This window comes from Diorhabda sublineata, chromosome 1, assembly GCF_026230105.1.
Source record: "Diorhabda sublineata isolate icDioSubl1.1 chromosome 1, icDioSubl1.1, whole genome shotgun sequence".
Taxonomy (NCBI): domain Eukaryota; kingdom Metazoa; phylum Arthropoda; class Insecta; order Coleoptera; family Chrysomelidae; genus Diorhabda; species Diorhabda sublineata.
The window spans coordinates 40,017,245-40,040,788 of NC_079474.1; the positions used below are offsets into that span (position 1 = coordinate 40,017,245).

Below are 23,544 nucleotides of genomic sequence, written 5' to 3' on the forward strand. Positions count from 1 at the left end.
GAAATGATCTATGGATAGCAAAACAAATACCATTATTTATGGTATTCACAGCATAATTATCACTTTTAAATATCTAAATCCTTTGTTTTGTGATAAAAATATCTAACCATTATTTCGGGATCTGCTCCTTCTGCTTCTTTCAATTTTTTATATATTTGGTAGTTTAATTTTCTTCATATCCTCTCATTTCTGTTATCTGTTGAGATAATATATCAAAAATAATTGAATGAAACAACCAAATTCGGCAGTTTATGTCCGCTTCTATTACAAATATAAGTAAATTTATTACAAGATGTCGTTAAGTATCTCATAAACATAAACCATGATGGCTACGATCAAGCTCTAATAACGTATTTTAAGTAGCATCCATAAATCGAACCCATAAAAATATTTATTAAGCAAGTAGTTACGCTTTATTTCATTAAAATATAATTACCTATAAATGTAGTATTGCCTTAGGAACCATGGAATAATGTTGATAATACATTAATAAACTTTCCGAAATGTTCGCGTTTCACGTAACCAGATTGAAGTTGGTAATCGAAAGCTCTAGACATAAATAACAGCTATTAACTACATCTGTCATTATTTCCAGATCCATTATTAGAGCTACAAGTTTTAGTTCTTGTATACGTGTTATTTCAGGTATCTGATTCAGTCCAAATTATTTTCTCTCAAACTGATTCTAGTTATACGTATGAATGTAATAGATCGTGTTGTCTTGGACAATTAGACAATAATTAATCTCATTGAAAGCTTCGCTAGAAACTTTTTTGCTGGTTTATTTTAATTACTATGTTAAGTGAGTAATTACATTCGAGGAAAAAAAACACCATTGCGTTCAGAGAATTGAACTTACCAATCTAATCATTATTTAATAGTAAATTATGGCAATTTATGACAATAAACATTATTACCAAACATTATGTCTATACCATTGATTGGTGTGACTGATTGCCAGCTATATTAGTAGTGGGAATGTGGCAAAATTAAACACCAAAGTGTACTAACTCTAATGTATTCCGATCTTTCGAATACTTATTTATCGTCTGGGACTGAAATTATGGTCAAGTACAATATAAAAATATGTGTAATAGTATAGATGTAATCAAAATTACTTACATCAATTAGTTAAGATTGCGGTGTGATAAATTTTTTTTATCTTCTAAAACAACATTAGATTCATTAATAAAATTCAATATTCAAATTGACGCTATTGATTTTTAGGTTAGATAAGGTTAGGTTGTTGTGAATGATGTTAAATATTGATTGGTGAATTTATGAATGACATTAAATTTTATAGGTTAGGTCGGTATGAGGGAAGTTGAATAGGTTAGATGAGGTTAGTTAGTTGTTGTTGGTTGGCGTTGAATTTATTTTATTGAATTTATTGAGATTGTTGAATTGATGTGGTAGATTGTCTCCTAATTAATTACTCTTTTTCCTTGGAAATAACAAAATAGGAGAACTATTTGCCAAATATTGAATATTTCATGTTAATTAAGCTTTGCTTTTAACTAGAAAAACGTTGAGGCAAAGATTGTTTTGGAAAATGAACGGTTTCCAAAAACATCCATCGTCATTGATTGCTTTCGGTCTTGCATACAAATGCATGCCGGTTTTTTTACAAAAACAAAAACTGTCTAATTCTATAAATTGGAAAATTGTTGCAGAAGCCATAAACACACCATAGAAAGGATTCTGAGTGAACTACTGTTTCGATAAATAGAGTAATAAGACTTTTGATTATTTGTACACTGAACCAGGGGCTTATTGATTCATTTATTATTTTTTTATGAAGTAAAACTTCACTGATTTTTGCTCTTGTTTATTATTTGTTGACATATTTACTTCATCAGCATTTGTGTTCGAATGTAGGCATTTTCAATGAAGTTCCAATGTCTCCAATTGAAGCAAAATAACGTGAACGTACTATGATATATCTGAAAAGTTTTTTAAATATCAATATCTAATACAAGCGATCATATTGTTGATTATATCCTAATCATTGAAAGCTCATTATCAATTATTCCCAAAGAGCAATGAATTATTAGAAGCTTCCTTACTCCATTTACTGAGATTCCTCTTAATGAGATATGTAGAACAACTTAAGCAGCGCCTACCGAAAATTAAGCACGAAGAACACGTCTACAACATAAACTTAATTTGCACGTTGATTCCCGAGGGTATCTTAATATTGTATACGATGGAAATTTACATTAGAGGTTTATGTACTTTCGAAAAATTTGTAGAGCCATTTGTAGTCTCTCATCATAAAATATAAGGTAAGTATGTTGAGTTTCAAAAATTTTCTTCTATAAATTTGTTAAATCTATTTCATGTTTCATATACCCATGTCCTATTTCATACTTTTTCCTCCGTTCTTTGCTACAATTCCTCAGCTAATAATAGATGGTTGTCATGATCTAAGGATACCCAGTGCAATCTACTTTCGTAACTTAAGTTGAATTGTACCCGCAGCCATTTGCTTGTAATGATCGTCATCTGTGGTGAAATTATAAATATATATTCTTTGTTTCTTGTAGTTCTATTTTCCTATATTTTGAAAAGAGTGGCTACTAATGACATGTAAATTTGTTGCCAGAATTTACTTGACTACCTACTTGCATCTGAAGATACAGAAAATAGGCTCATACTTATTTAGCAAACAAACCTCAAATCTAAAATAAACAGTTTCTTGTCAATTTGCTTCCATTCATTGCTATTTCCTTTGAGGGAAGTGAATCATAGTGAAAAATGTGGGTATCAGTTATTGAAAGTGAATTTTGGAAAAGTCGGTTTGCGAAAATTTCACAATTTTCAGAAACAAAGTCTTGAAAATTGGAGAAACGTCATGTAGGTGTTGGAAGCTGCGTTGTAGAGCAAGGCTTCAAACTACTGGAAAGAAGAACCCGATATTTAGGAGCGGAGATTCGCACATTCACATTCTAAAAGGTAGCAGAAACTTTATTTAAAGTACATGGAAGAAGAAGGAAAGAGGAGGTATAAATGAAAGGCTTTATTTGTAGAGCTTTTGCAAAAAAGTGCATGGAGTTCTCTGCAGCGCATAGGGCGAAACGTTGTACAATTTTTGTTCATTAACAATATGGACAAAATATCTTATATGTGAAACATTCTCCTTCTGCGCCAAGTTCTTGGAGTCACGGACTCCAAGATGGCCACTAGTATTTTAGTTGATACAAAATAAGACAACTTACAATGTGTTTATACCTATAAAAATGTAAGATTTATGGAAAGCTCTTAATTTCTATACACGAAAAATTTCTGTTAATTATTAAAAAACCATCCATCTAGCATTGGGTTGGGTTTGGCGAAATGTGGAAGTAAACAGTTGCCAATTCCATTCTCATCAAATATGATACCGAAATGTTAACTCAATCGAATTACTCATAGATCGAAATAGGAATATGGTTCAACACAGTATCGAGCTGACTTATTTGAATCCAAATGAAGTGGTTTCACCTTCGATTTATGGCGTACAAACCAAAAAGTGAACTTTTGGTTACATTTTATGACTATTTGATAGAGACAAATATCGTCGAAATAGCAGACATCCTTCCTTCTATGTGGGCGGAAGAAAGTGATTCGGTTACAAGAACGATTAATTGTTGCGTGCAAAATTTAGTTCTCTCTTTTACAAAGCGGATCTCTCCATATATGTCTTCCTTGAAAACTTAAAAGAATGACAAAAATTAAACGTATGTAAAAATACAAAGTGTTGATGTCAGTACCAATTTTAAAGATAAAAATGTTTGAGTATGTTTGATTTTATATAAATGTTGCTTTTGGATAATGATCTAGTCTAAGTAAAGTTTACTATTTGTTTTCTATTTTGGTTTGGATATAAAAACTCGGTGACCAATTTACCTATCAAATTAGTGGAGTTGGTGACTTGGCGACGAGTTTGCCCTCTCCGACGCACATAATCAAGAAATATGAAGTTTTTTAACATTTATTACGTATTCTTATGCCAGTTGATTCCCAGTCTGTATACATTTTCATGAAAATGAATATCGACATAACCTCGTTGTTTAACATTTCCTCAATCTCCAAACTAGTGTATCAGTTGTGTACGGCACATAATGATTTATTTATAACAAGCTGGTCTTTTTAATAACTATGACGGATGACTTCAATGGTGATTACAACCCGCCTTTAATTAATGTTCGGGTTTGCATTTTAAGCAGACTTTCCCTTAACGAACAGCTGCTATACTCAAAAGTGTATATTGTTTTTGAACTTTAAACTAAATAACTGACCTAACAACTGACATTTTAATTTATTTCTCGTAAGTATACGAAAAAGTGCTTTTTCTTTACGCTTCGATTCTAATTAAATAAATTTCCAATTTGATATTGATCCATTTATACCTTCTCAAACTAATAACAAAACTGAAAATGATTCAAACCAATTAAAAAAATCTCCGACCGTGACAGGACTCGAACCTGCAATCTTCGGATCCGAAGTCCGACGCCTTATCCATTAGGCCACACGGTCTACATATTATGGAGCGTTACAAGCTGAGAGTGAATCCTACAAAATTGATTTTTTAATAATGTAATATAATTGAATTAGTTTTTACCCGCGGCTTCACTCGCATTAAATAAATATCAGAAATCATTATAATAGAAATAAATATATCAATATGATAACTTTATTTTATTGCTTGGTTAGTATTATCGATTTTTAAAAATTACTACATACAATAAAGTTTCAAAACATGTTTAATGGAAATACAATAACAAATGTTAAAATATATTTTCCTATAACAAAAATAAATAGTTTTGAATTCTAACAATTGAAAAGATAACATGCTGTCTATTAATTTAGAATATTTTTGTAGACTATGTTATAAGGTTTTTCTTTGGGCATTCCGGGCATTAGATACACGTGAATACGCTACATATAGCCATGAGAGAAGCATGGCTTTTCTAGATGCACTCATGCTACCTGTAATGTCTGCCATTGTGCTTTGTTAAGGTAATTATACACTTTCGCGGTCACCTGGTTTTTTGGCTCTAGAAAATCGAAAAATGGATGGATTTTAATGATCTTGGTCTCAAAATGTTCCATTTTACGGCGGATTTATAAAAAAAATACGAAAATTAAAAAAAATAGATATTTTTTACAGTTTCATGACTTTAAATGCAAAAAAAATGACTTTCTACATATAATCCTTCGTAACTATTTCTGACGTCGTGGAATCAAGTTCGTATATTTTTCATAAATTCGTCGTAAAATGGAACATTTTGAGACCAAAATTATAAAATTTATCCTTTTTTTCGATTTTTAATGGTCCAAAAACTATTAACATTGAAGAATATAGTACGAATCTATTCACGAAAATTGATTGTTTTAAGCTATAAAAACTGAAAAAATCATTCTTTTTGGTTTTTTTTAAATTGTTTATTAATTTATGTAGAATACAAAAAAAAATATAAGAACTAGAAAATTTTTTGTAAAGGATTATTTTGCAAAACCGTTTTTTTACGATTTAAAACAGTAAAACAGTAAAATTTTTTTTATAAATCCGCCGTAAAATGGAACATTTTGAGACCAAGATCATTAAAATCCATCCATTTTTCGATTTTCTGGAGCCAAAAAACCAGGTGACCGCGAAAGTGTATAATTACCTTTGTTTATAGTAAGAGCAAGGCTAAGCTTGACCGGAAACTGAACTCTTTTAAATTTTAAAGGAAGGTCGAGGTATGATAACCCTTTCTCTCTTGTCGACACCTGTTAATACTAGTAGCACCAAGTATATTCTGTTCCAATTTTGTTTTGTTTGTTCCATTACATAGCCGAGGAGCATCTAGATTGTGCATCAGCATTACTGGTACATTTAGTTTCAATTGAAGTTTATGTGATGGTACACCTGACAATTCAAGGGAATTTAAAAACTCGACAGGACATAAAGTACTTAGTTCCGTATCCATAATTGTATCCATCGACAAATATTCCTTCATTTCTCCTTGCACATCTTTTAAAATGTCGGTGTTAATCTTATTGACTACTTCATTTTTTGGTGCTAAGGCCCGTGACGAATTTTTAGATAATGTAGATTCCAAGGCATTTTTTAAGCATACGCTTTCAGTGACAGTCACTGAAGGTACCATTGTACCTAACCTCAAAAATTCGAAACAACTGAAACTATACTCAATTGAATTGGATGTATAGATTAAATAGATATTGACTTGACCGTCGGTAATATCGTACGTCGATAATATAGTATTTAGGGTTTGAACTTCATTACTGTATGTTAGATGGCGATGTTGATATTTGTTGACAATTTTTCTTTTATTTTTGTAAAAAATATCTTTTTTTAATAAAAAGTATACTATTTTATTTCTAGTACCTCCTAGAATATGTGTATAAAGTTTCATGATGATCCGTCTAGTATTTTCGCGTGAAAGCGTAACAAACATCCACGCTTCCACATTTATAATATTAGTAGGATTATTTTGGTATCCAGATGCATAGAATACAAAACAGGAATACACATGTCTCAAGGTACTACAAGGCGACTGCGAAAAATTAAAATATTCTTTTAGATGAGTATATAGGATAGTATATTCAAATACAAGTAACGAATGCTAGAATGGCCTTTTGGAACGAGCGTTTCATACTATTTTCTCTGTTTTGTTCATAGTAAAATTGTTTAAAATATATATTAAGGAAATTAGAGCGTAACGCAGGTGGTCGTGGGCAGCACTGATTCATGTTTGACAGTTGACAATATTATTTGAATTTAAAAGTTTGTTTGAATCAGAAAAAAACTCATCCTGTAATCAGAATGTAGGATGAAGAACTTCATTATACCCCACCAGAATTGCGGGACATGGTTTTTGCCAACATAAATAATTTACTTCCTGCTAAATAAAAAAAAAACAGTGATGAAAAATTTATGGTTTCCCGTTTGGATAATGTTTCTATAATCATAGAAAATGTCTTAATTTTTTTGTTTTTATGCACTTAGTAAAAGTTATAAATGCTCAACAATGTGGAAAACTTATTCCGTGTTAAAGTCAACGTTAAATATTAGTCAAAATATTATACATCATCCAGTCGTCAAAGTGAAATTGTTGTTCAGGGGCCCCAACCTACCACAGAAAATTACCAGAAATGGCTTAAGAATGGAGTCCATAGTTAAACAAAATACTGAAATTTAAATTGAACTAAAAGTTTAAAAAAATGGAAGTAATGATAATAAACATTGGATAAAGCACTAAGATCCGCCGCTGTCAACAATCGAAACCAAACTAAATATTTAATTTATTTTTTTATCTTAACCCTTCGTGGCGTATTTGTTCATTAGTGGCACTCTGATTTCTAATTGGGGTTACAAAGAATACGAAACCAGTAAAGTTCACTACTTTTATCGTTGATATAATAGCTGTTCACCACCGTAACTATTATAGTATTTGTGCAGTAGCGGTTTGGAAAGAACGTGTTTTTTTCTCGTGCCGAAAACCATATGTGACGAAAAACAGGAGCAACGTATCAATCTCAAATTTCTCGCTAAATTGAAAGGGATGAAAGAGCAAATCAAAATTCAAGGCACTGTTTGTGTGATTACTGAATGGGTTCCAGAGAGTCCGTCTGTCAACCAGACTTAGTTTTTGTCACTTTTGGCAACACTACGAGAACGGGTTCGTAAAAATGTAAGCTGTGGTAGAACAACTCGTGAATTTTGCACCAGGACAACGCACCTGCTCATAACGCGCTATCTGTGAAGCAGTATTTGGCCAGTAAGCGCACTCCAGTGCTCGAACACCGAACACTTTTCCGAAGATAAAATCTGCTATGAAAAGAATCCGAGTTGAGTCGATGAAAGCGGTAAAACAAAAAAGGTAGAGCTCCTAAAGGCTCTCACCAAAGAAGACTTCCAGCACTGCTTCGATTAATGGAAAAAACGTATGGAAAGGTGTGTCTCGAGGAAAGGAGAGTATATTGAAGGGTAGCATTCGAATGTAGAATAATTTTTATAATAAAACACTTCGTTGTATCGTTATTTGATAGCCAGATCTCGTATTCCGATTAAAATTTGAAGTGAACACTCACAGTCAATAATTTATTGGTTTTGGACAGTGGTGGGAAATAAATTTATATTTATTGTTATTCCTCGCTAAAAGTCTAAAAGCTCTACGTTGAGCAATCTGATTTATTCTACATTATGCACACTCGCAAAGACTGAAGACGATGCAATAATTCGATCCAATTATCTTATTATCCCGATTAGATTCGCCAGACTGTAGACTATAGATTGATACCTAGGAGATGTTTTGTACAAGACGCTATATCTTATTGTTCTCCTTCCAAAAAAAAAAATAGATTCCTCCCAAAGGACGTTATTTTTTGGGGCTCTTGTGTCCTGCTTTCCTGAAAGGTACTTAAACCTATTATCAAATCTACAATCTAGATTCGCCAGGATTCATAAATTGCTCTTTGTATCCTTTGCATGAGAGTAAAAAAAATAGAGCTAGTGAACGTATTTATATGTTTAGAAATAATGGAAAACACGGTTTTGATGTTAGTTATACTAAAAATAAAAATAGAAAAAACATACATATAAAAATTATGAAACTGAAAAATGAACAATAATTTTTGGCATAAGAATGAGAGAATTAATGTTACCATTATGAAAGCGTGGATTGTTCCCTATGACATTATAAAACTAACTGTAACTAGTGAAAAACTACAACTAATTAAATCGAGTTCTAAATTTCGATATCACCATCTTTAATGAGTTAGGTAAATGATGAAAAGGAAAATAAATGAAGAAAGACCTACTGAGTTAGTAATTTTTGGTAACAGAAAAATAATTTGGACTATCCAAAACAGCAAAAAATTTACCTCCTTGTGAAGCAAGAGATCCGTACCGCATTAATATATCAGTTACCTACATAAGAGACCCATCAAGAAACATTACTCCGTCCATATTTCCGTAGAAAGCCATTTCGGCAATAAATTAGGAAAGGAAAGAATAATGGAAAGTGAAGTTCTACTCAGTTTTAAGCAAGTTGCGATTTTTAATTATCTCATCAGTAATATAATTCCTATGTCAAGAATTATTTTCCCATTTTTAATTTGATTATTGGTAAAAGCGTGTTTTATTATTATTAAAATTTATTCGCTAAAACAATTCATATAAGTGTGTGAATACAAATTTACCTTATTTTGAACATGTATTCTAGCTATACTTAACACGTTTATTGTATTTGGTATTAATTTGTATTGTTTATTCCAATATCAATTGATTATTAGTTTATTTAGTTAACGTGATATGTTTATGAATTAGATAAAGTGGTTTTTCAATAATTCTTGTTTATATTTCCGTGACGGAATTTTTAATAAAATTTCAAATGTACGTGAACATTGCAGGGTCCTAAAAACCAGATTACCAAGTTGTGAATCGCCAGCTTAGGTATTTTCGACGATGAGCCAAAGCAGTTCGTTAACTAAAATTAAACTGTGAATATAGTCTGCAGATGTATCTTTGCAGACGTTGTGTTTATAAATTGCAACTCTCTTGTTTGCTGCAATAGTCGACACAACGACGTACAAATTTCGTTGTTACAAAGTTACTGTCGGGAAACTACTGTTACATGAATTTATTAGTTGTTAATGAACAAATTTAGATTTTTACTGAATAAATATAACGTTTTTCTTCAATAATTGCGTTTGTATGTTTTTTTACGATATTTGCATTCACAAATACGTAATTCCATTACGTTATCAATTTACCGAACCAAAAAAAGGAGAAGCGGACCGGAGTCGAGGTCTCGGGTGATGATTGAAAAGGCTGCAAATTCAAATTTGTTAGACGAATACAAAACTCATCATTAACGCAATTGGAACACACTTTACACTTACAAGAGCATTGCTTTCTTTATTTTCTTTAATGTAAGAGAATCTAGGGTAGGTTCAAGGCTAGAATTCAGTACTCAGTACAAAATATATTCTCGTTACCAGACCTGTCACTTTATATATGGTTTTGTTCCTACCCATAAAAAAATCGTCCTTGTACGGTGACGATTCTGCGCAATATAGTTCCCGTGTGCCAATCAGACGGTTACCGTTATACGAACGATTCTGTTTTGTGTTCCAACGGACGGCATCGTTTGTGAACCGTTTCCGGAACAGTCTTTTCGAAACTTGGTTTATAACATGTACTATTACAAGAACCATGCGTAGGAGGAGTTTGCGCAGAAAATATCTATAAACGATTCCGATAACCCTTCCAAGAACGGTCCCTACTAGAAGGTTGGAACAAACTTATAAGCAAATTTTCAGATAGACAGCTCAAAGCGGGGGATATCATAAAAGTAAAATAAGAGATTCAGGGTACTTTTAGAATTAGAATTTAGAATATCCAAATACAAGTTACATTCATTTGTAGGGTAAGAAATAATGTTGTAGGAAAATAAAAGAATCGTCACCGTACCAAGGACGGTTTTTTGATGGGTGGGAACGAAACTATATTTTTGAATATTCAGATGCCTGAAACGTACCAATATACATGTAGGTGCACAAGGATCCGCGACGAGATCTATATTTTGAAAACGATTCAAGATAATTTGCGCGTAGTCTAGTTAAAAAAAGTTAATTAATTGCGAGTTAATCAATTGCGAATCTTAATTTTCCATGTTCTATGCGGTGACATAAAAAATTATTTTATATAATATTATACTTATATTATTTTTGTTTATTTTCTATGATGTTTTTCATTCAACTTCATGTTTAGGTACATCGTTTACCTGTTTATGTAAGTAGGACAATTGTTTTGTAAGTCAACCAACAAAAGCACAGTTTTTATTTATACATCTTTCATTTCGTACGAAATAAATTCACTCATTCCAGAATTTTCACCATTGATCAATCGTGAGGTTATTGACTTAGTTGTACCTATATCAGAATTATCAGGTTTAGGTATAAAAGTTGTTAAAAAAATACACGCAAATATGAAACATGCATTCTTGAGGTTATCCCATGAAAAAATACGAAATTGTGAATATCGAGAATAATAAATTATCTCAAAGAAACTAAACAAATCAAGAACTAATCAATAGTGAATATTTCCGCCTTTATATATAATTGATGCACGTAGTCGTCTATAAATACCTATAATGGAATTATGGATAATTTCCTGAGGGATTATCCTTCATTATTTAATAGCTACACCAGCTCTTGTGAATTGGCCGATAGATTGTTGCGAAATAAAAATCGCACCTCGGGACAGGAAAGGTTGTGAACAAGTTACTTGCCTGCTGGCCACTACACCAGTTCCTTCAAACCGTTAGTTGTCCTACCGACTGTAGTTGATATTATATTCAACCTAGTAGCGACGATATGTAAACTAAGAAAACTTATTTCACTCCATTTTTATTTGTTTCAACGTTATATCATATCGTATTAAACAAATGAAGATCAACATTGTATATTTTATTTCGAATAAAAAGTATTTTTGTCTGATTGTAATTTCCTATTTATTCTAAATTGAAAAGTTTGAATAATATTTTCCACGAAATCAATCAATCAATGAATGTCGATTCAATTAAATTAACAAAAATTCATATCAATTCATATCAATATTGAATGTAAAAAGATAAATTGCTGAATGATTTGATGTTGAGGTTATTTTGCAATTAAACGAATTTCAGATGTTTTGCAATGTTTCTAAAAAAACTTACCTTGTAAAAGGCTTATCGCCTTTGTCAAATTTTCATTGAATTTATTTTTTTAAAGTTGAAATTTTGGAAAGCTGGAATAGCTTTCACACAAGAACAATATGAATCTTCAAGCACTACCTTAAGTCTTTAGTAACTTAATAGCTTTGGGGCTAACTTAAAGTTGCATATAATTCAGTAGAAAAACTTCTTGAAATATGCCACGATTAACGGAAGTATCGCTTTCCTTATGCCCGCAGAGAGCCAATTCAGATTCACCAGAAAATTCAATACAATTAATAATTTTGCGACATTATACTTATACCTATTCTTCTACATATTTTCATTATACGTTTTTATCTTTAGTTAGTAAACAAAATTTGATTGAAACATAATATTTACCGATATTGATAAGGCATATTCCACATAATTATAAAAAGTACTTTTGGAGTTTTTGTGTCTTTTTATGTCAAAACTTAATAAATCTAGATAGCTGATGCCTAAATTCGTATAAGCTATATCTCCACGAAAAAGTAAATAGGGAAACATAATATATTTTTTTGCTTAATGTTACATAAAAATTTCAGCATAAATATCCTAGGTATATTTTCTTTCTCCTTGTCTCCTACTTTTAACAGTTTTTTCTGAAATATTTGGTAACACACTATCTTTCATTTTTAATTTTCATATTTGCTTCGTATAGATATTTATGATATATCTTGATATGTATTGAGTTAAAAACGACTTCCACCCTGCATGAAATTACACATAATCTTGGGCGTGACGAAAAACGAGGGTTCGCAATCTTAAGGGAGGTCCATGAAAATTTATTTGGTTTCAATAGTGAAGAACTAAAATGTTGGCTTGACTTCTCTTATCAATATAGGCAGATAATATTTCAAGAAGCTCAGCAACTGTAACTTGTTTTCAAACTTGTCAAGGGTAGAATGAAGATTCACAGATATACGTTCAATATTTGATTGCCCTGATTGACGATTTTAAAATCAGAAGTGGAGAATATAATATATAATAAGGGGAGCTACTCGAGCTTAGCATTAACTGTGAAAGTGACATTTAATGCTGGACTGTGGGGAATTGCTGCAGAATAGCTTCTGATCACGTTTCCGTCGTCACATCTTGTCAAAAAAAGTTTTAGTGTCGTTACAAACTTATTAACAAAAAAAGGAGCAGATTGATTATCACAGAATGGGGAGATTTGTAGTTATTTCTTACCGAACTCAAGCAAAATATTGATAATTTGCTGTTAATCCATCAAGTACACATCCCTCTCATGAAAATTATATTTTTTCTTATAGTTACCATTGTAAAAGTTATATTACGTTATAAGGCCTCAATTTTGAATATATTACGACCGTTATAACAATAATAATTAATAATCTAATAATTCATATATCTAAGTAAATGCAACACAAGAAAATATTCTATATAATCATGAGAATTGATTGGTTCTTCTGCTGTGAGTCACTGCAGATTTCAAAAAAGTAAAGTTGGATAGAATCACTTTTTTATTTGGCCAAGTTTGCTTTTTTTTCAAAAACTGGTAATTCGTCGTTGAAACTCAGCCGCAACGCTAGTTTTCACATAGATCTTATCTTGTTCAAGAGATTTGAAAATTGGTGCAGGAGGTCCACGGATCCAGCAAAATTTTGAAAAAGGTTACCAATGCTTTGGATTATTATTATTTAAATTATGTAATTGTTTGCTTATTATAAATACTGAATATAGTTGCCTAACTAGTTGTAATGAACATTTACGTTTGAAAATCTGATTGTAGCGAAGTCTAGAACATGTAAACATAATAAACTAACTTAGAGCAGATATTTCTGTTGAAATATATTTATCCGCATAATTTCCAGGATGTCTGAAATATTTGAAATGTTTTCTGAATTTACCTTATGCTTCCTATGAAACTTGTTGCTGTTAGCGAGTTTTGTCAGCTGAAAAATGATAATTATTTCTGATTCTCTTATTTATAAGCCATAAAAAATGGAAGCTCGCAATCTTAGCGAGAGAAAATCCAATTGCACATGATGTTAAGTATGAGAGGCTCATACATTTTCAATATACAAAAATATGATTGATTTTAGACCCTATCCAAAACTATCCCGATTAAAATATATTTCCTAAATCTTCACATATTATGGAAGCAGGCTTAACTTTGGAGCTCTATTGCTGTAGTATTCTTTCCGAGAGACCTATATCTCTCAGTGGGCGACTGTTGACTGAAATGACGATGAGTAAGCAAAAAAATGCAAGCGGGTGGAATTTTTTAATATTTGGTCTACTAAAAAAACAAGATCCGTGGCTGTCAATCTATTTAATTACACTATTCTCTATCACTTTGTAAAAACAGCAAGTCGAATAGAACACCGGCTTGTTGCTTATGATTAAAATATATTAAAATGATGATCAAGTAGCATCCCTTGGTAATTCCTCGTCCTTAGTCTAAAACTAGACAGTAAACAAACGGAATCCGTTGAAAATAAGCACGAACAGATGAAAAACAATGCGAAAGAATCGTTAATAACAAGAATTCCCAAGATTTATTGACGCTTTTCTGCTTACAGTTTCAGTAATGCTAGGAATTCTTTTTGGAATACAAAATTTCGAACAAAAATTCTACTATTTCAAAGGGCTGTGTAAGAAAGTAAATCAATTAAGTATTATTATTATTAAATTCATATGTGATGAAATTTAAAAATTCAGCTGAATATAATTGATACCGTACTAGTAGAAAAAATTGATCATGGGAAAATTTTATATAAAATACTAATAAAGAAAGAAATATTGATGATATGGAAATTAGATGGATCTAATAAATGCATAAATATAAGGAAAAGTGATGGGAAGTTATTGGATTATGAGAAAGGCAAAAGGAGAAGATAAACTTTACATAAAAATGTAAGAAAGAAATAAAAAAAAAAACATTAATTGATATATTTCAAAGTATATCCAACTTTTCTATTGTTATCTTCACGTTCTGTTTAGGAATTTATCAAATACTAATCACTAATCAATCGATTTTTCTTGACGAAAGAAATACTTTCTCATGTTTCTGTTAGTAAATTTTTCCAATTATTTTATAGTTGCATATGTTTGTTCTGTCTCTATGTATGTATGTATGTAATGGTATGTTTGAATTTAACTTCGATAAATTCAAAGTATACTTTATAAAGACTGACGACAATATAAAAATGTAATAAATTGGAATCGTAGTTCAAAAAAGGCTTTAAGTGCAAAGTATTTTCATGATATTCCAATTATGGTTAAAATGAAACTTGAAAGGGGATACTTTAAGAAGAACCAATGTTTTCATTGGAAATGCCAAATAATTAGCACAAAAGCTAAGTTTCTTCCGTTTTTTTTTAATATTTCGTTAACGGGACAAGATATGAAAAATTTTTCTTAATAGAAAAATGATGACGTGGATATTTTTACAAGAAAAATGTTATTACACATTTTTAGTAGAAGACTTATACGGCAAAGTACTATTATGTTTATATATCCTTCCAAAAACACGTCTCAGTAAAAATTATTAATTTTTACTATTTATTACCTTGAGAAAACAAACGATAAACTAATCTAAAACTATATATTTGATAATTAAAAAACATTGATAAGAAATTTTTTTAAAATCCTTTTGGCCAGACGGCGGTGAACGCAATTTTCTTTTTAAAGGGTTTTATAACTAAAAATTTATAGAAAATATTATTGGATCATTATCGGCATTTTTGGGAACTTTATTTCAAAAAAATCGAATATTTGAATGCACCATAATGAGTCAGGTTTTCAATAATTCCCGGAAATTGAAAAAAAAATTAATAAAACCATATTTCCACATAAAACATGTGATTAACTTACTAAAATTTAACAAACGAAAATTATTCATGGCTTATTTTTTTACTAATGCTATTTACTTTGAAGGGTACAGGAAATTTTTTTCATAGTCTCTACTGTTTATATTATTAGCCAATAATTGAAGAAGGACTCGTAAAAAATCGCCTTTTTTAAATTAGAATTCTGAAAGCATAGTATCCATTCTCTATAATTTTTTATGGGGTTTATTAGAGAAATAGTTGATCTTCTTATTTTTGTGGTTAAAATTCATATATGCATTACTTGCCTAAAAATAAATGGATTTTATTCACGCACGATTGCAGGTTCTGGTTCCAGCCTTTTAAAATATTGCGGTTTTGCTCCAGTTTGTATTATAAATGTATAAATTGCTCCCCTTTGAAATGTATATAATATATGATAATTTAGCAAGCGCTATCGTCGGTGCTGCAGGTTTTTAAAATTTTTCAAAAATAAAAACAGAACCTGAAACTTTCAAATAACAAACAAAAAAAAGTACAAAACTTATAAAGACATCCTCAAACCGAGATAAACCATTTTCACTTACTAGAGCTTTCTTTTCGTTTTCCTCTAACCTATGGTCGTTCTCTTCTCCTTTCCAGCCAAGGCAGCAAACACAACCCCACGCAACCTTCACAACCCCAGCCCTGCAAAGGAGTCACTCCTATATCAGGACCAAACCTTCCTTCTATAACCAATATTCCTTATCCTACAAAAAATTTTTCAACGAATCTCACTCTGTAGCAACATCTATCTTTTACATGTTTATGAGGATAAATTGGAGTTTATTTAATTATTTAATTAAAGTGGGTTTGTCAATTATTACACATAGAATTATTCTTTATATAAACCGGCATACAAAAAATTTATGGCCATAAGCAATTAAAAAATTAATTTTCTTAAATTTTGCACCGTTGACGAGATAATTTAAAAAACCGAAAAAACGTTATGTTCTAGTTATTTTGCTTTTCCCTAAACGATAGCTATGAAAACATTTGCTCATCTTTAAGTACACCTTTTTACTTTCATTTTGGCCTATAATTGGAATATCATGGAAATACTTGACAGTTTGAGGTAATTTTATACTCCTTTTCTTAAACTATAATTAACCTTGCCGAGAATAGCATATTAATTAAGGGCGTTTAATTAAGAAAAAAATTTAACGACTGAAATTCTGACCAGAAAATCGAGTGTCCACAGATACAATGCTATACGGTAAATTTTGCAGTAGGTTTTCTGGGTGCTTTCTTGCATTTACAATATACTGTAAAGTAAAAGTAATTCTTAGTAAAATAATAATAATAATAATAAACTGTTTATTAACCTAAAAAATACGGTATGACATATATATATAAATAAATATATAAATAACCCCACTATCTGAGCGGTACTTTGTTCGTAGTAGAACAATTTAGTAAATGAAGAATAAACAATTAAATTTATAAGAGCGATGAAATACTTAATTCAAAACTAAAGAGAAAATTGAAGAGAAAAATTATTTCATATAACATAAAATAATTATTGCATACATATGGCATCGCAAATAATGTACTTTTTGAGTTAATTTTAGATCCAGGACTGCCTAATAATAATTTCATGTATCTCTCGTCTTGGTTTATTTCTTATATAACTTTATTTAATTGTATTTCTTCCTACTATTTCCTCTGGCAAGTTGTTATATGATTTAGTTCCTAAGAACAAATAATATAACTGATGGACAATTGATGTCATTGGAAATTAAAACTTAATCTGCATTTCTGAGTTGTTATCCAAAATACTGTCCATTATAACTAATACATTTGTCTCACTGGTGCTTCCACTGTACTTTTTTTTGTATTCGTCTGTAGAAATGACTCACAGCTTCTTGCTTGTTTTTTCTTTTATCTTTTCATGCGTGGAAATACGAATAATCACAAGAAACCAGGTCAGACCTGAAAACTACATGCTAATAACTAAAAACTGTTGAAGGGAGATAAGTGTGTGAGTAAATGCTTTGTAATTATGAAACAGCCAGTCTTCTGGCGATCTCAAATCGATTTTGTAATGGAAAGTTGATCAATTTTTATTCGAAGGTCTGTAAGCTCAAGATCCCGAATTTTTTCAATATTTTCGTTGATTCGGATACTTCACAGCGAAGTTATCATTAATCAACATATTACACATTTGAACGTTCCTCTAGTAACTATTATGCAATGTGATTTTTCCATCAGTTATTTCATTTTCATATTAAGATTCATTTTCCAGATTTAAGTATTATTACAGCATATTTTATAGTTTTAATAAACTATAATTAATCTCATTTATCCACAATATTTCCAAATACTATTTATACCTAGATTCAGACACAGATTGTCCCAATTTAGAAAAATGATGAAGTTATTATTAATTTGGTTGAATGACACAATGTCAATTTATGGCTCATATTGTATAATTTATTTATTGTTCTATCAAAACTGGAAAAATAACAGTCTCTGATCACAATTCACATAACTCCTTCATATACTCTTGTAAACGCAATCATTCCATTACATTAAAGTAGAAAAAAATTAAAACTAGTTTTTCAATAGAAAAATAAGGATTTTATTATTTTTTTTTTCAGAAAAACAAAGGAACTCGTAAAATATGAATTGAGAACAAGAGCGATGGCCCTTCATTTTCCAAGTGCAAAACTTCTATGACTTGTACTATAAGTAGATTGCGCATTAACCACATTTCAGCCATTTATATTTATTTAAAATAAAGCATATATCAGTGGAATGTCTAAGAGCAGAACTAAGAAATCCAGTGACGTAGCAAAAGCATTATTTATTTGGTTTGGTTTTCTAAAATATATGGTATCCAAAGTTGACAATTGAAATATGTTTAATCAAATTCCATCAGTGTTATCTTTGTTTATGTTACCTCAAGAAAACAGTGCCCATATTGACAGATATAAAAATCAATGATTCGCCTATAATATCAAATTTGACAAATTATAAATGCAGATACCAACATAAAGATTAATTATTCTCAATCATACTCCTGTGAATTTTTTAGATTGCGAATATTTTTTTCAATATTTTAGATGAAAAATTTGGGAGTATTGATGAAGCATGGATATTTGTTGCGAATAAAAAGTAGTAACAATAAAAAAAGGTTGTTTGGAAGAGACAGTTATCCAAAAAGCGCGAAACTATCGGTTCGAAAGCCATAAATCTCTGTCGAAAGTTCATCGGTCGATTCCAGTCTATATAGATTATGTCAATTTGCGTATTCCGATAGGAGAAATTCTAAAATGAATTAGGATTTCTTGAAATATGATAGGCTGGAGTATAAAATTATTATCAATGGTTTTGTGACCCATATTTTGATTCATCTTCTCTGAATTTTCATATCGAATTTCGTATTTCTTAATTTATTTCATGATTTATGAGTTGAAACAGATAATAAGTCAATTATTAATTACTTGTGAAGGAAACAGTAATAAGGAAATTTAACTTATAGTTGCACTGAAAATAAAGTATACAATATACACTTTAATTAATTTTATAGCTGTAACAAAGATAGAAATATCCAAACCATTTGAATGCAAAGTTTAATACTTTAATTACCAGATCGTGCGTTCCGATAACCAAAATCATCTTCATAGACCCTCGATTGAGGCAATAAGTAGTATACTTAGTTTGACTAGCACAATGGTTCCAGAAACCCCTCTTTACTCTCATAATGGTTTACTAAGTTTCAAAAACACATTAAAAAAATTTAATTTGTTTACCAGAAATACTTTAGGAGAATACCTTAAAGATCAGTACCCGTTCTATCTAATTTTTGATTACCATCAATCTCAATTTTCTGAAAATACAATGAGCTAGTTAACGCACCAATTTGGATCTTCTATTTGTTAATCAGTCACCAAAACACAGGAAGGAAGGAAAGGAAAGATTTGTATACTATTCCAAAACTAAAGCTTCATAATGAGAACATATATCAATTTGTTAAGTTAAGGAATTAAAGAAATATAAATTGAGGATCTCACCAAGCTGAAATAGATTGCGACACCGCATATTATGCAAGTCTCCATTAATTAAATCGACGTTATCAACAATGTTACAATGGAAATAGCTTTAGGTGCTTTCAAATGTTTCCTGATACCAAATACAAAATATTCATAGATAACTAAGGCTATGTTAAAGACGTTTGAAAGTTTCAATTATACGGCTGCTTCATCACTTATACATAAAAATCAGTTTGATAAGAAACCGCATCAAAATTTGACTTTGAAGAGAATAGCAAATCAGTCTTAGGTCCGAATTTAGTGCAAAGCAAACATTAATGTTATTGCCACCTATACAGAAAGCATCTACATTCAAAACTAGCAAAACTATTTACTGTGGATAAAGCTAGCCTTAATATTTTGCTGAATTTCATGGAATTTTGATTATCTTTATTTATTTTGTCTTCTTCTTTCATTATAACCCTGTTTTATTTAATTTTAAATATTTAGATTCCTCCTGAGTTCTTCTTGAGATACTGAACTCCAACTCTAATACCATCTTTTTGATGGTCTCTTCAGAGGTCTCTGTGTGTTCGGTTTTGGTCTTCTACCCATTTTTCTCGTTCTTGAACTATCACATACTAAATTCCCAGTTCTTCTCTAATTTCTTGACTTTAATTATGTCTTTCCTAATTATTCCTAGTCTTTTTATTTCAATCTTCCTCATTATTCCTTTGTTTCGGCTCTACTTCCGCATGTTTAATATATTCTCATCATGGTTTTTTTGTACTCACCATATTGTTTTTCTATATTACTTTCCTCAAATATCCGCTGACCTTTGATGATTTTATCGCTCGAGTTCGTGTTGATTCTATTGAATCTCTTTCACTTAATATTTCTACACCAAATTATGGACATTGATTGAGATTCAGTTGAATGCTCATATTATACTTATTTGCCATCACCTTCATCCTATATCGTAGTTAGTGTATCATCTTCATTATCTGCCACTATACTCCATCATCCGCATAAGGGATAATTTTAATGATTCATATCCTATTCTGTAAAATGCGTAGACCTTGTTGACGCTTTCTATAATTATATGCAGGATAATATTGAATAGTCTAGAGCTGAAGGTTGTCTCCTTGTTGTGTTTCGGTCATAGTCTACGCTTTTTCAGACAGTCCCTTGCTGGTTTTGAGCTTTGTTATATTTCTGTTGAGTTTTTTTACGTTTATTGATAGAACAACTAGAAGGTATGCTAATTTCACACTTTAAGATACAGCTCGAGAGTAGGATGAATATTGAACCATTGAAAGTCAAACAGGTTCTTTTAAATTGCTCTAAATTCAACACATGCTATACCAATCTAAAGTTACGCTTATGTCTAATTGAAAAAATATTACGAGAACAACTTATTAAACAAAATAGAATATTGTACAAATGTTAAAAAATATCAACACACATACAATCGTGAATTGAGCTTTGTTGTCCAACTTATAGAGATTTGCTACTTAAGTTTTGAGACAGATACATAATAACAAATATATTCATGAGTCTAAATCGTCTTAATTTAAATTAAAGAAATCCCAAAACAAATATTTATAATTGGATATGGCATTATTGTTTTTTTTTAAATTTTCTCCATTATATACATTTGAACCAAGTGTCGAAAAATGTTTCTATTCCGATTGAGTAGAACAACGTTAACCTCGCAACTAATTTTTGATTTGCGGGAATAAGAAGAAATCATTGGGTGCCAAATAAGGAATGTACGGTGGATGATCCATCAATTCGATGTTTTGACTGTTCAAAAACGTTTTTGTTTGAGCTGATGTGTGAGAGCTCGCATTGTCGTCGTGGGGAATGATTTTTCTTCTGCGATTGGTTTTTCTGATTTTGTCAATGTAACATGTCTAGTTATTCCGAAAAAACAGGCGACCATTTGCTTTGAAGTCGATTATTGCTTAGTTTCGTCGCCTATAATGATCTTCTAGGTGTCTTTTTAAGCAGCGGGATTAAATTTTTTCAGCTTCAATTCGCATCAATTCACACAAACTTTTTTGAGCGTTCCTCAAATTCTACTGCATCCAACGCGAACAATCCACATCAGCAATTTTACGCACATCATCGATGATTTCTTGCACAACAACCGATTTTGAATATTTTAAGTATCTGTAAACAAATCAAATAACACTCTTATGACAACATGTTATAAGTATGTTCACCATGAAAAATGTCAAACTTTATGATGGAAATCAGATTTGATATATTTATATAAGTTTTGCCGTATCTCAAAACTTAATTAGCAAGTCTCGTATCTATTCTACAACTAATTTTTGACTCCCACTATTGTAAATTGGACTGAGCTCCTCAAATACTCGATATATCTTAAACATAATGAGATAAATTGATGAAGTGTTCTTTCTACAGCATCCATAAATTTGGCAAGACCAGTCGATAGTTTCTATCGCTAAACTTAATTAACTTTAACCCCACTGCTCGGTCTACTTTCAGTCGGTTTCGCATAAAAGAGAACATTAATTTTTAGCTAAGAAAATATTTCCATGAAAGTGAAATGAAGTAATTCCAGGTTCATTACTAATTAAAAAGCAACATAATAAGAAAAAATTATTATTAGAAATTCATTTACGAACATTCCATTAATTGATAATCTTATGGAAAAGGCTTACAACTAATTTATTATGTAATATAGATGTTCAGAAACTGTGAAATGTCTCAATTATTTCACATTATTCTCATTGTTTTTATACCAGTTTCGAGGTATGGGCGATCTTGTGGTTGAACAGCAGACGATACAGTTGTGTAATTGTTGTAAAACCCTAGCAGAATTGTTTGCTGGCACATACGCTACAAACACGTTCTGGAGCCGACGCCATGTTTTTGAGCGCTTTTAATTTATGCTAGGTAGCGGTTGTACCGGAAATTTGTTAAATCAACTGTGTTCTGTGATGAATCGTTAAGTCTCGAGAGTCTCGGAAAAAAATTATTTGATTTGGTCCTAAGGATGAGGAGAATAAATTGGATCTCAATGAATTATTCTACATAATTTTATTTTTATTTATAATGTTCGTTTTCATATACCTAGTGAGTGAGTGCTGGATACACATCGTAATTATTTAAAAAGAAACATAATGTAGCACTCGTTAAGGTTAATAAAAATATTTTCGTTTTGATAAACTGAATAAAAAGTAATCAATCTACGTAAGAAATACACCTAACAGCTGGCCAGCGAGTTACGTGAGTCTTCTTGAATTGAAGCAGATTATGCCGTATCTTTTCGGAGAAAAGTTTTCAAAACTTCAAACACCGTTGTCAAACAACTAGCTAGAACACACTCTCTGGTGATGTGGAATTTTATAGATTCATAAAAACACTAAATAGTCTGGTATCCAATTCTTTTCTATTCAGGCGTAATAAAAATAAGCAGAATAAAACCTGTGTCACTAAAGGTTTACGTATATCTGCAAAGAACATGCGATCTATATCTGACCTAAGGAAATTCTCGAATAGTGTCTTCTTCAAAAATTACGTGAAACTTTACAGAAAAATTTATCATAAAGACAATTAAAGCTGCCAAAGATTTTTATTATAATAGGAGAATCACCAATTCTGGTAAAGTTTCTAGAGAAACATGCTCCATTGTGAATTATCTAAGAAATAAAGCATAAAAGATATCGATGTAGTTTACAAAAATGACCAAGACCACGAGCTTTTGGCTACCATATCAAAATTTTCTGATCCAGTCAGTCGGTCTAATATTCGTGAAGGCAACAAGTATGCATATTACATTGTAAAGGATAATAATAAGGAAAAAAGCAAATCTAACACCCAAACTAACAGTTTTCACGCAAACTGATCGAATTTGACATTCATAAAATAAAGTTTCCACTTTGAGTAAATTATTAATACAACTTTTCCAGAATAGAATAGAAAAGCTGAATCTGTTAACTATAAAAGGAATATTTTCTTTCTGTACTAACAAAA

The 23,544-nt window shown here is 30.8% G+C and overlaps 1 protein-coding gene and 1 non-coding gene across 2 annotated transcripts in view; one reads left to right on the forward strand and one right to left on the reverse strand.

Annotated features, from left to right (window-relative positions):
- The window catches only part of LOC130446450 (rap guanine nucleotide exchange factor 4), a 281,452-nt gene that overhangs the window by 108,075 nt on the left and 149,833 nt on the right, over positions 1–23,544 (forward strand). The window lies entirely within an intron of this gene.
- On the reverse strand, positions 4,446–4,518 carry Trnar-ucg (transfer RNA arginine (anticodon UCG)). The gene has a single exon. It is a non-coding gene; the product is annotated as a tRNA-Arg (tRNA).